This window comes from Hippopotamus amphibius, chromosome 1, assembly GCF_030028045.1.
Source record: "Hippopotamus amphibius kiboko isolate mHipAmp2 chromosome 1, mHipAmp2.hap2, whole genome shotgun sequence".
Classification (NCBI taxonomy): Eukaryota; Metazoa; Chordata; class Mammalia; order Artiodactyla; family Hippopotamidae; genus Hippopotamus; species Hippopotamus amphibius.
In genome coordinates, this window is record NC_080186.1 from 83,002,377 (window position 1) to 83,016,301 (window position 13,925).

The following is a 13,925-nucleotide window of genomic DNA, read 5'->3' on the forward strand; positions in this document are numbered from 1 at the left end:
GACCCTTTATCTCGGTGCATGTGGAGAGGAAAGGAGCATGTCCCACCCCTTTCCACAGACCACCCGAGGCTCCAGCGCAGCAGAGAGCAGCGCCCAGAGCAGTGACTGCCACGTCCAGGGGTCTCCACAGGTGGGGGATCGTCTGGGGACGCAGAGACACCTGGGACTGGGGGGTGGGCACTGGGAGAGAGCCCTGTTGGGGCAGGTAAGAGGCAGGTACAAGTGGGTACACATGACGGTTAATGTGGCTTCATCTACACTAACAGTGCTAACTGGTGAGGAACAGGTAGAAGCCCCAGTACGGCTCCTCCCAGAGTCAAAGTCAGTTTCTTAGCAGCTGGAAGCACAGAAAAGGTAAGGGCTGCGTCCTGGGAGGTGCCTAGAGCTCAAAGCTGTTGAGCTATTTCATTGTATTTAGAAAAACTGTTCAGTTCTTTCCTATCTCTGCTTCGATAGGGCTGGGCTTTTTCCATCTTTATACATCTGAAACCTAATTCCTATAGACCTTGTTCACAGCGAATTTTATTTCAAGCCCTCTGTCTTACTAGTTAGGGTTGTTGTTAAAACTGACAGAGGTTTCTAGAAAAGACATCACCAAAAGATGTGTTTCGAAAAGCAGCTGGAGTGGAAAAGTTGAACAGGAAAGGGAGGCCCACGCTGCACTTGACGACATGAGTCTTAGGAAACTCATGCTAAGGAGGGGCCAGACCACTTGCTCAAGGCTTCATAAGAGGCTTCAGAACTGGCCCCGCTGGCTCCCCAACCTCACTCGGCTGCCCCCTGCAACACAAGCAGAGAACCAGGGGAGGGAGGAGAGCGAGGACAGGTTCTCACCAGTGCAGGGTTCAGAGGAAAGGTTACTTCCTCCCCAGAGCCATGTGGAGAATCGGATGTGCTGGAAGACTGAGGGGGCCATCTGAGTGGAGCAGAATACGGTGACACTGGGAAAGTTCTTCGGGGGTGAGCAACACGTGTGCCTGGAGTGTGGCGACTGAAAGCTGGAGGTTTCTGAAGGTAGAGGCCTGCAGGACCAGTCTGGGCAGAGGTGGGAGGGCACTGTCTGGTAGCTGCTTGGCAATAAGCCAATGGGCCAAGTGAGGCAATACCCACCCAGAGAGGAGGGTAAAGGCACAGATCAATGCTGGCCAAAAGGACATGCAGCTGCCCTAAGGAGGCCTCGGTTCAGGGGTGTGTCCGGACGTGGCCCAGAGAAAACCTTGCCCCCATTTATGCTGAGACCAGCACACCAGCCAAAATTTCCAGTATCATATGGACCCCAACTGAGTCAAGACAAGACTAGCAACACCTTCCCAGCACAGAAAGGTGACCAGTCATGTTAGATCACCCTGTTTCCCCCTCCCTCCCTCTTCCCTGTCCCCCTCCAACCTAGAGCAACTTGAAAGGGAAGGTAAAGAGAGAGCATGCAGACCACACACCATCCTACTTCAAGTTCCAAGCTGAAGCCTGACTTTCCCAGTGGGACAGGAAAGGGGAGACTTAAATTGGATCTGAGATTGGAGTTTTGACCTCAACTGGGCTGGACACTGAGTGTGAACAGTGAGTTATGGAATCCGCTTAAGACATCAGTACAGGAAGGGCAGAGGTGACTGGGGAAAAGAATACCTTCTTACGCTCATTCCCCACTTTGTTGAGACTCTTTGAACTGTTTTGGCAGCCATGAATTCTAGGAACTTTAAGAACACAATTTCCTCTTGAAACACAAGATCTTGAGAAACATAGAAAATTGAGCAAGAGTGGTTTCCTTGTTTGAGGCAGAGACCTGAAAACTCTGAAACATTCATCCATGCCTGGAGAGCTGTTTCTTGAAGATTTGTTACTACACGGTGTATTAGTTTCCTATGGCTGCTGTAACAAATTACCACAGATTTAGAGGCTACTACAGCACACCTTTATCATCTTACAGTTCCGTAGGTAAGAGGTCCAACACGGGTCTCCCTGGGCTAGAATCAAGGTGTCGGCAGGGGTGCGCTCACGTCGCACCACTTCAACCTCCTCTCTTGGCTCCCTTCTCCACGTTTGAGAACGCTTGTTAGCATATCAGGCTCACCTGGATAATCCAAGTGATTACTGGCCTACCTGAAAGGCATTTGGTTAGCGACCGTAATTTCATCTATAATCTTGATTCCCCTTTGCCACGCAACCTAACACAGTCACAGGTTCTGGGGATCAGGGCGTGGACACCTTTGGAGGCCATTATTCCCCTCCCACATGTAGCTTACACATTAGTCGATTCAATTTAAATGAAAATGCACATGATCCGCATTACACAAACCAACATTCGATCACATCCCATCACCTGCCTCATGGGGGTTCTGTGAACTAGAGGCAGGAGCCAAGAGACGGCTGACTTCCATCATGAGTGGAGGGTCGCACCAAAGCCGTTCCATCCCACCGAGACCCCAAGCAGGCGCAACAGCAGGAACACGCAGCCTGCACGCACCCTGGAGGTAAGGGGCTCGGAACCCCTTACGGCGCTCGCTGCTCTACTGACACCGGGACTTACCCTTTCCCCCGATACGCGCCTTCTCTTGCAAGGTTCTGGATTGCAAAATCGCAGGTGGCCTTCCCCGGTTTCAGGTGCTGCAAGATGCTGCTGACTTAGGGAAGAAGGAAGGCGGTGATGGGCGCTGCCACCCACACACCTGAGCGTTGAGGCACACCTTTCTCTTAGGATGGAATAAGAGCTGCGTTTGCACAGGTGCTACAGCCCGTGTTGGAGAAAGAGTTGGAGCCAATTCCTCCCGATCTTCAGGGAGGGCCGAGGGTGGAAGGCTCTCCAGAGCCTGGGACCCCAGCCCGGCACTGTTAACTGCGCTTGCTAGGATAGGGGAGCGTGCGAAGGCCTTACAACTTTCCATGTGTTTCAACACCGGTGTCTATTCCCCTCCCCTCCCTGCTCAGGCTGCACTAGCTATTCTTGTCTGGCCTCCAAATATAGAAATGGGAATCCGCCCCAGGCCAGAACCAGATTCCTGGGCCTTATAGGTGTCTTGGGCTGGGGGAGGTATGAAGATTAGGCTACCGGGAAGCTTCACTCCCTCACACGCTGATCAATCAGTCAGGCACTCTAGGGTCAGGGGGCCCTTCTCACCCTCCCTAATGGGCCCAGCAGCTCAGGTTGGCCCTTCTGGTCCAGCACAGACCCTGGACATCAGAACATTCCCCCTAATGCTCTCTCCCCTGTCCTGTCATTGGGCACTTTAAGGACACGAGCCCAGCTTCAGATCACCCTCAGCGATGGAGCCTGGCCACCGAGCCATTCCTTAGTGACCCCCTGCCCCCTGGAGCACTGCCCACCACCCCCAGCTCTTTTACACAAAAGCTCTCGTTCTCTTCTTACGCAATGAGCCGTAACAGCTTGTTGGAAAGGACACGATGGTCTGTTCAGCTCTTAGGAACATAAGGACTTATTTACTCTCCTGGAGAGTAAGGAGGGCACAGTCCTCCCTTAGAAACACAAAATCACCGGGACCATGACCTGACCCTCCCCCAGGCGCATTCATTCATTCAAGATGAGGTCATCTCCAAAAAATGGACAAAAGGTTTTCCTCCTGAAGCACAGAAATCCACTCTCTAAGCATTTTCTGTAATAAGCATTATTACTATCATCATGGAAAACATAATCACCTGTATTTGCAAATGTTTGAATAGCATGGCCATGAAGAGAGCAGCCAAATCCAACCGCGTTCCCAATGAGAAAGACCGGTTTCTCTCGTTTGGATGTGGAACCATAGCCCTACATGACGATTTTGTCACAGTTATTTTACAGATGAGTATATGAGGACATTTCCCACCCCGGAAAGAGCTCTGCACTAAGTCAGAAGACCCAGTTGCTGGCCTGGTCCTTTGACAGACTTGACCTTAAGCCTTAGTTCCTTCATCTGTCAGGAGGGAGAACAGCATGACCCTGCCCGCCTGCCTGCTAGGGGCGCAGCGAGGCCCTTAAGAGGTAAGTGGTGCAAGCATGTTAGAGGCTGCACAGCGCCCTGTCTCGTGCATCTATTGGCATTAGCGGCCCTGGAGAGAAGTGGTGGGGCAGCCCTGCGGTTTTGGTGATCCTGCCAGGCTAAGGTAGCAGGGAGCATCCGGCCCAGAGCTCCGGCCGCCCCCCAGGGATGCCTTCCACAGAAAATAGGACAGCAGCCACAATGGCAGGATGAGTCAGGGAGAAGAAGGGGCTGGGAGGGAGCGCCGAGCAGACTGGCTGTGACTTCGTTTCTGGCCACAGTGAGAGAGCTGCCCAACGTGGCAGCCAGGCAGGCAGGGTCTTTGCAGGGGCACTTTTCCAGCAGGGGAGTCATTTAGGAAACGTCACTGCAGGGACTCCCCTGCTCTCGGCCTGTCCCACGGGCCCAAGTAGGGGCTCCAGGGCCACATGCCGGGTGACAGCCACAGAAGCTGTCACACCTCTGCAAGCCAAGACGTCCCCTCTAATTCCGCGTTTTTTTCCCATTCAGCAAGAATTACAGGCACCTGGGCTGCATGTGGCTGACTTCCTAGAGAACTACTTTTACTACATTACATTTTACTGTGTGACATCATAGGCTCACCCTGAAGGTGTGAACAGAAACCATTTCCACCCACACAGCTTGCTGCAACATCCGCGGCTTTCCCATCGCACAAAAGGCTCACTCAGGAGGATTAAAGTTGCAAATCACTCTGCTCACCTCAGGAACTGCCCCCTCAAAACCATTAAACCAAAACATGACTTTTCCATAATTAACACCCAACAAGACTCTTTGAAACTCTCACTTCAAAACTCTCACCTTTCTGTATTCAACAATCTTTACTATATTGTGATCCTTAGTTCTAAATCAGGCTCCTGCACGGAAAGACTAGCTTTAAACTAGACCTCAAACCCACCACACCTCTCACCTTTGAGATGCTCCTGAGACTGTCAAGTTTGTGATAAGCAAACAACTCAGTTTTTGCCTTTTCAAAAGGTAGTTTTGGCTGTATTTTTGGAGAGCCAGAGTTTAACAAAGGATACGCTGAGAAAGAGCGTGTTTTCTGAGTCTACTAGGATATTCATTGCCTTACCACAAAGGCTTATTTTCCTTTACATCTTTTTTCTCTTCACCTTTACCTAATTCATGGCATGTTGTATATTCCCATATACCATCCCCAGGGTGTAGAAGGAGGAAGGTATTGTAGCTGATGCTGTCAGTGCCCCACCTGTATCCCCTGGACCACAGGTCCTGCCAAACACTAATTGACAGAATCTGCCTTTGTGCCTGAGCGTTCTCCCCTCTCCCAGTTTATATCTGGGGAAGGCTGCATAATCCTTGCTTCCTTTGGCAGCCAGGGACGCTAAGAAGCAACACACGTGCAGCCTGAGCACTCAACCAGGGACTCCGAAATTAGCACATACGTATCCCAGCTCCCTGGCCCTTGGGTGGAATACTTTTTCAGGCATGTGTTTTACACCTTGTCTCAGAGTTTGCCATCAGGATTAAGCTTTCGTGGCTCATTGTGGAGCTGACTTTTTGGCTTCCTTTTCTTCCCTGGATCTCTGTCCCACTTCCCTATGAGTGTTACCCGTACTTCCCAAATAAACTATCTCCACTTTAATCTTTGCCTCAGGATCTTCTTCTGGGAGAATCCAAATTAAAATAGGTGTCAACAAACAAAAAGGAATAGAAACCAGTAAAATGTCTTATGCATTGCAATATTCAAGTAAATGTTTATTACATGAAAGAGACAACATTGCAAAGTATATTCTCAGTGCTTAGCCTAGAGCTCAGCACATAGTAGGTATTCAACAAATGCTTGGAGAGGAAGAAAAAGAGCCTAGTCAAGCATAAGCTAGATGAGCACCCGGTGGGACTATTAGAGAGGCAGTTGAAGACTCATTAAGTGGACAAGCTGACATTTGACCGTCCATGCAGACTTAGTTCTGAGGGTTTGACTTTTGCCAGAGTGGTGGTGGGGAGCCTCCTGTGTGCTAAGCACTGGGGCTAGCCTGGACTTCTACATTAGCCTCTCATTTTCCTATTGAGTTTCTTTGATCCCATAAAATTTAAACAGCTTTATTGAGATATAATTTATATTTCATAATAGTCACCCCTTTAAAGTGTAGAAGTTTTTAGTATATTCACAGGATTGTACAACCATTACCATTATTCATGTCCAGAATCTTTTCATCACCACTCTCCCCAAAAAACTTGTACCCATTACCAGTCACCCCCATTCCTCACTCTCCCAGCCCCCCACAAACACTATTCTATTTTACGTTTGTATGGACTTGTCTATTCTGTACAGTATGTATACATGAAATCAAATAATACGCAGTCTTCTGTGACTATATTCTTTCACATGGCATAATGTTTTCAAGGTTCATCTGTGTTGTAGTGTGAATCAGTACTTCATCTTTTTTATTGCCCAACAGTACTCATTACATGGATATACCATATTTTGTTTATCCATTCATCAGTTGATTGAAATGTGGGTTGTTTCCCCTTTCTGGCCATAATACTGCTCTGAACATTCCTGTATAAGAGTTTGCGAATATTCATAGATATACACCTAGGAGTGGAATTGCTAGGTCATACGGTAACTCTACATTGAACGTTCTGAGGAACTGCACTGTTATACTTTCCCACCATCAGTGAAGGAGGGTTCCAATTTTCCTCATTCTCATTATTCTTGTTATTGTCTGTCTTTTTTGCTATTGCCATCCTAATGTGTGTGAAGTGGCTTTTTTTTTTTCTTAAGTTCTTTATTGGAATATAATTGCTTCACACTGTTGTGCCAGTTTTTTCTGTACAACAAAGTAAATCAGGTGTATTTATATATATCCCCATATCCCCTCCCTCCCGCCACTCCCTCCCGCCCTCCCTATCCCAGCCCTCTAAGTCATCACCCATCATTGAGTTGATCTCCCTGTGTTATGCAGCAGCTTCCCACTAGCTGTCTATTTTACATTTGGTAGTGTATGTATGTCGATGCTACTTATTATAGTTTTGATTTAATTTCCCTAATTTCTAATTATGTTGAACATCTTTTCATGTGCTTATTGAACATTTGTGTATCTTCTTATGAGAAATCTCTATTTAAATCCTTGCCCTGTTTTTAAATTGTGGTTTTATATGTTCTAGATACTAGACCCTTATCAGAGATATGATTTGCAAATATTTTCTACCATTCTGTGTCTTCATAGTGTCCTTTGAAGCATAAAAATTTTCAGTTTTGATGAAGTCCAACTTGTCTATTTTTTGTCCTTGGTTGCTTCTGCTTTTGGTGTCACATATAAGAAACCAATACCCAATCCAGGGTCATGAAAATTTACACCTATGTTTTCTTCTAAGAGTTTTATAGTGTTAGTTCTTATATTTAGGGTTTTGGTCATTTTGAGTTAACTTTTGTACATTGTATGAGCTAGGCGTCCAATTTCATTCTTTTGTATGTGGATATCCACTTGTCCCAGCACCATTTTTTAAAAGAACTTTGAGATATAATTGACATACAATAAACTGCATGTATTTAAAGTGTACAATTTGATATTTTTTTTCTTATTAGTAACGTATATATGGCAATCCCAATCTCGCAGTTCATCCCACCCCAACCCCCGCCCCCCACTTTCCCCACTTGGTGTCCATATGTTTGTTCTCTGCATCTATGTCTCTATTCCTGCCTTGCAAACCAGTTGATCTGTACCATTTTTCTATATTCCACATATATGTGTTAATATACGATATTTCTTTTTCTCTTTCTGACTTACTTCACTCTGTATGACAGTCTCTAGGTCCATCCATGTCTCTACAAATGTCCCAATTTCATTCCTATTTATGACTGAGTAACATTCCATTGTATATATATGTACCACATCTTCTTTATCCATTCATCTGTTGATGACATTTAGGCTGCTTCCATGACCTAACTATTGTAAATAGTGCTGCAGTGAACATTGGGGTGCATATGTCTTCTTGAATTATTGTTTTCTCTGGGTATATGCCCAGGAGTGGGATTGCTGGGTCATATGGTAATTCTATTTTTAGTTTTTCAAGGAACCTCCATACTGTTCTCTATAGTGGCTGTATCAATTTGCATTCTCACCAACAAGCACCATTTGTTAAGACTATTCTTTCCCCTGTTGAATTTTCTTGACATCCTTGTCAAAATCAATTGGCCATAAATGTAAGAGTTTATTTTTATGCTCTCAATTCTATTCCATGAATCTATATGTCTATCCTTACTCTAGTATTACACTGTCTTGATTACTGTGGCTTTGCAGGTTTGCAATCAGGAAGTATATGTCTTCTAACTTTGTCCTTCTTTTTTAAGATCGTTTTGGGTATTCTGGGTCCCTTGTGTTTTCATATCAGTTTTAGTATATTTGTCAATTTCTGTTAAAAAGCCAGGTGGGATGTTGATAGGGATTGTGCTGGATTTGTAAATCAATCTGGGGAGTGTGGCCATCTTAACAATATTAATGCAGTCCACAAACATGGGATGTCTTTCCATGTATTTAGATCTTCAATTTTCTCCAACATTTTAAAATTTTCAGTCTTGCACTTCTTTTGTTAACTTGTTCCTAAGTATTTTATTCTTTTCAATGTTATTATAAATAGAATTGTTTCTTAACTTCATTTTTTATTTTTCATTGTTAGTGTATAGAAATACAATGGATTTTTTATGATCCTACAAAATTTGAGTCTATGTTTTTCCCTTCAAAATCAGGAATCATCATTTTCAATAAATATTTTTTGCATCCTAAGGCATGAGATTCTTTGAGGCCTGCCACAGAGCACTCAAAGCTTGCTGCTGTTTTTGAGACAAAACAGGGGGAAAAAGTCTGGTGTTGGGAAGTGACGTGTGTATGGTTTACTTAGTATAGATAAGGCAGATTTATAGGGAGTCATGAACTTTAAAAAATGAGAAGTCTTTGAGCATAAAACATAGATCTGAGGGTGCTACAAATGGGTTATAGAATGAAATATTGAGCTCCAAGAGCTGGTGGTGTAATAAGGGCAAAAGAAATGCATGTTAAAAAGCAACAACACATAAAAACCCTCCCAGAGAAAACGAGTACGTGCATCCTAGTACCAACTCTGGACATTGGCCATGAAATGTAGAGCGTGGAGGGATTATGGAATCATCCACTCTGCTTCTCTGAATTTACAGATGAGAAAACTGGGTCTAGAAAAGTGAAGTCGTGTGGGTGCCATAAGGGAGGAAGAAGCCAAGGGTTTGGAAAAAAATGACCAAAGTAATCACTCCTAGGAGACCTTAGGAGGGGCTGCTTAGTCTCTGTCTACCTCAGTTCTTCATCTGTAAAAGAGGAAAAAATGCCTACATTTTAGGGTGGTTTTAAGGAATCAGTCATTCAGTGAGTCACAGTCTTTCCCAGCACCATGTGCCAGGCGCTGTGCTTGGTGTTGAGGACGGAGTGGAGAACAAGAGACTCAGCCCGTGACCAGCAGAAGAGCAGATTTAGGGTGAAGATTAAAGGAGTTAACAGGGCACAAGGCTCAGCATTGTGTTTCTCTGTTTCATTCCAAATTCCAGTTCAATTTTCCAAGGGCAGGGGGCTTAGTGCATTCAATTTTGAGTTTTAAGTGCTGAGTACAGTACCTGACACACTGAAGGTGCTCAGTAAGTGTTTGTTGAACTAAATAAATTTTCTTCTTCTTCCCCCAAGGCAAAGGAGAACTTTAGACACAAAGGAGAAGAACAATGTTTGCCAGGAGAGAAAGAAGAGCATTTCAGGAAGGGGTGATGACCAGCATGGAGCTTGGCATGAGACCAGGTCCTGGGCCAAAAGAAAAGGCAAATATTATCAGTTGAGCTGGGGATTATTTTATTTTATTTTTAAAAGAAAGCCTTTCTCTTGATAAGTTAAAATGAGAACAACAACCAAAAAACCCTCTCTGTCCCTTCGAGTGACATCCACATACAAATGTATTTTCTCCCCAAATAAATCAGTTATTCTTAGCCAGCAAGGCTAAGTTTTAACATAGAAGTAAATATAATTTATGTCAACATCACTCTGAGTGAAAAATAAAAGCATTTCTGTGCATACCATCGTAAGTCTGAGCCCACCCAAACTGGGATGGTAAGAATGATGAGGGCGATATATTGTAATTACAGGGAGAAGGGAATAACTTCAGGCTCTGGATCAGGAATTCAGGCCCCTGCACATCACTGTAGATTTCTGCATGGGGAGGATCCCTCACTCTTCCTTCTGGGTCCTCAATAGCTTGAGGCATGCAGTTCTGCTGGGAGCGGGGAGAGGGAGCAGGAACAAGGCTGGGACCACAAGAGCAGCTGATTCCTATGAGCCATGTGTCAGGCATTAGATAGGGCCAGCCAGCAACCTGGTCTCTCCTGGCCTCGCTAAATCAGCCCTCTCCAGACCTTATGAATGAAAGCAAAAGAGTTGGTATCGAAAAAAAAAATAGGTAGAAAGCTAGAGGGTTGGATTTAGGGCCCAGTTCTGCTTCTCACTGGGGTACAGTCTTGATGCAGGCATGTCAACTCTCTGAAGTTCAGTTCCCTCATTCGTAAAATGAGAATTTGGCCCTAGATCAGGCTTGGCAAATACCCAAGAGTTGTGTCCCTTTACTGCGGCTCATCCATGCCAGACATTGCTAATCAATAGGCCACCACTTTCCTTCCCACCCAGCTGCCTGAGGCTCCTTCGCAGACAGGCTACAAGGAGCCAACACCAAGCACTGGAACAAGCTCAGGATACAACCTACTTTCCATCCTTCACCAGACAGTTGGGTAAGGCCTTTTTACTGTGACATTAAGTGATTCTAAATCATTTTCTGTAGGCTTGCCCAGACTTCCTACTAAACTTGTCATGAGGGAGAAACTGATGATTCCATGAAGTCAAGAAACAGCCCATGGTGGCTCTACACAAATGCAAGCTTTGTGAATACTGGTATTTACGTGAGTCCTCTCAACAAAGCTATCACACAGTCAGGGCTTTCCAGTCGCTGAAGGAAGGGAACCCCCTGCTGAGCGTGGTCCCAGATGGCCCCTGGGGATGGAGATTGAGTAGTAGGGCAGACAGGGAGAAGGAATTTTGAAAAGCTCTTTTTTGAACTATAAGCTTCTATTTCTGTGCCAGGATTAATTCCATTCCATACAAGAATGGCCAGGGCAGTGTTGCTAGGAACTTAGCAGCTGTTTGTCTGGATGACTTTGGACAAGAATGTGTCATTCGGGCAATGCAAACAGGGAAGGGCTTTGCCGTGCGTGAGACCCGTCTCCAGTGCTATTTAAGGAAACACAGTGCGGGACATGTTAGACAGAGCCAAGGTGGAGAGTCTTTCCCAAAGTGATCCAATTCCCGGGGCTGCGTGTCCTGGAGGGCTGCCCCAGGCTCAGTGCTCACCCTCACAACTGCTGCCTGGCTTTTGACCCTGAGCCTGTCTGCTGGGCACCTAGGGCCAGAGTGACTGCTGAGCTGGAAGACGACGCCTCTTTAGAAATGAGCCCTGGAAGGCTAACTCACCGCCATAGAATCCAGCCTTTGGAACTGTAAAGTGGAACCCTTAAGAAAACTCCGACTGATGATTCCACTACATAGAGCTTAAAGACAGGCAAAGCTAATCTATTTTATTAGAGATCCGAATAGTACTGACCCTTCGGGAAGAGGAAAGGAGTAGTGATTGGGAAGTATCTTCAGGGAGTCTTCTGAGGTTCTGGTTATGTTGTATATGTTGGGTACACTGATATTTTCACTTAGCAATAACTCACTGACGGTACATTCATAACTTTTCTGTGTGTATGTTATACTTCAATAAATTTTAAGTATCTACACTACCAACTGCAAAATAGCTAGCTAGTGGGAAGTTGCTGTATAACAAAGGGTGGTCAACTCGATGCCTTAGAGGGCCAGGACAGGGAGGGTGGAAGGGAGTCGTGGCAGGGGGGTAGGGGATATGGGGATATGTGTATAAATACAGCTGATTCACTTTGGTGTACAGCAGAAACTGATACAAGAGTGTAAAGCAATTATATTCCAATAAAGAGCTTAAAAAATTTTTTTAAGTATCTAAAAAAAAAGAAAGAAAGGAAAAAGAATACCCTGACCCATCTCTAGCCCCACCTCACCCCTGCCACTCTGCATTCTCCTTTCCTGGTTTATTTTTGTCCGTAACACGCACCTCCAGCTAACATCCATTTCTTTTCCATGATTTATTTATTTAGAGTCTCTCTCTCCTTTCTAGCATGGAAGCTCCATGAGGGCATGGATTTTTGTCTGTTTGTTCACAGCTTCTCTTCAGTACCTAGAACAGTCTCTGGAACATAAGAGGCATCCAATAAATATTTGTTAAGTGACCAAATGCACTCATCTATTCAATCTTTTATTCAACCAGAAAACCAGACTTGTTTCATTGAAGAAAATTTTTATAGAATACCTTCTCAATGCCTGGAATTATTCCCTGGGTTTGGGGTTGGGGTCTGGGAGGAGTTTGAGGAGAAAAACTAAACAAAAGAAAACCCAAGTGCTATTGTTTATATATGCCTCAAATCAACCTTTTGAGGTAAGTAGCCTTAACTTGGTTTTTCAGAGGAAGAAATGGAGGTTCATAGAAAGTAATTTGCCCAAAACCACATGGCCACTAAGTGGTAAAGGACAGACCTTTTATAAAAAACACAAATGCCACCTACAGCAGCTGTCACTGCCCCCCCTTTCTCCTCTTCAACTGTCTCTCCAGTTAGCTGCTTTCCAGAGTGGCAAAGCTGTTCTAACACTCAGGTTCTGACACAAATCCCTCAGAGAACAGAATATTGTGCAAACAACGGCAAACTTTTTTTTTTTTTTAATCTGCCTTGGTTTGAGATTTCTACTACTATAACCTCTCAAAAGCAGAGTACTTCATCATGACACTCACAGGATGAGAGAATGTGCCTGGAGAGGAGACATTCAAGTTTAGAATCGAATTTCCCAAACAACGACAAAGGTTCCGAAACCTCCCAGAATACCCTTGATAGGATTCCCACTGGATTTGCGATCTCATTTTTAGGGAATTCCTGGTTTGCACTATAAGTGAACATCAAATCCATTTCCCATCAAGTTTAGGCTTAGAGATTCTTAGTGATATAGTCCCCTTTCCAGGCCCCCAGGAATTGAGCCTTCTAATCCCCAAACTGCAGACTGGGAACACTTTGACATTCTTATGATTGAGCAACGGAGGACGCCAAATAAACCCCTCAGCAGTCAGGAAACGTTCTGTGGGTAAGTTAGCTGTCACGCGATCTCTCTGAAGGAAGTTAAACTCCTTGTTCCAATAAAATGCCTGTTTATCTTTGCTTATGACAAGATCACTGGATGTCTGAGGTGTTAACTGAAAAAAATGTTCAACCGAAAAGTTGACATATTTTATCTGGGGCATTACTGAGAACTATAGCTCAGGATGGTAGCCTCTCAGCCCTGAGGGACTGTTCCAAAGAGGTAAGGGAGAAGCTAGGATATATAGGAGTTTTTGCTGGAAACAAAAACAAAGACAAGCAAACAAACAAACAAAAACCCTGTATAGTCGAACATCAAAAGATTGCTTCTAATTACAAAAAACAAAACAAAACAAAACAAAAACCCCCCAAAATTCCAGAAATGTCAAATTAATGATTTTAGCATTTTTCTGTATATGGGAAAATACAAACGTCTGAGTTCATTGAAATTATTCCATCTATATGCATCTTAACGAAGGCCCGTATCCAGTTTTTCTCCATCCTAAATTCGCCTCAAAATGCAGCTGCAGTGGCTGATGGCTTTATGGCCGCAACATCCTTTGTTTACTGAAATGGCAGGCAACATTCTTTATCACAGGGGCAGTGGTGCCACTCACCGAAGTATAGGAGGGTAAGCTGGGTCAGTGGGTTTCACTGCAAATAAATATCTTTCTAGCAAGTATATAAATAATAAAATTTGTTGCAAAAGAGTGTCTCTT

General features: G+C 44.7%; 1 long non-coding RNA gene across 1 annotated transcript; it reads left to right on the forward strand.

The window, feature by feature from the left end:
- The first annotated feature begins 798 nt into the window (after window positions 1-798).
- LOC130841737 (uncharacterized) lies at window positions 799-5,662 on the forward strand. Its single transcript, XR_009050271.1, has 3 exons — window positions 799-1,014; window positions 3,780-3,970; window positions 4,479-5,662. It is a non-coding gene; the product is annotated as an uncharacterized LOC130841737 (long non-coding RNA).
- The last annotated feature ends 8,263 nt before the right edge of the window (window positions 5,663-13,925 follow it).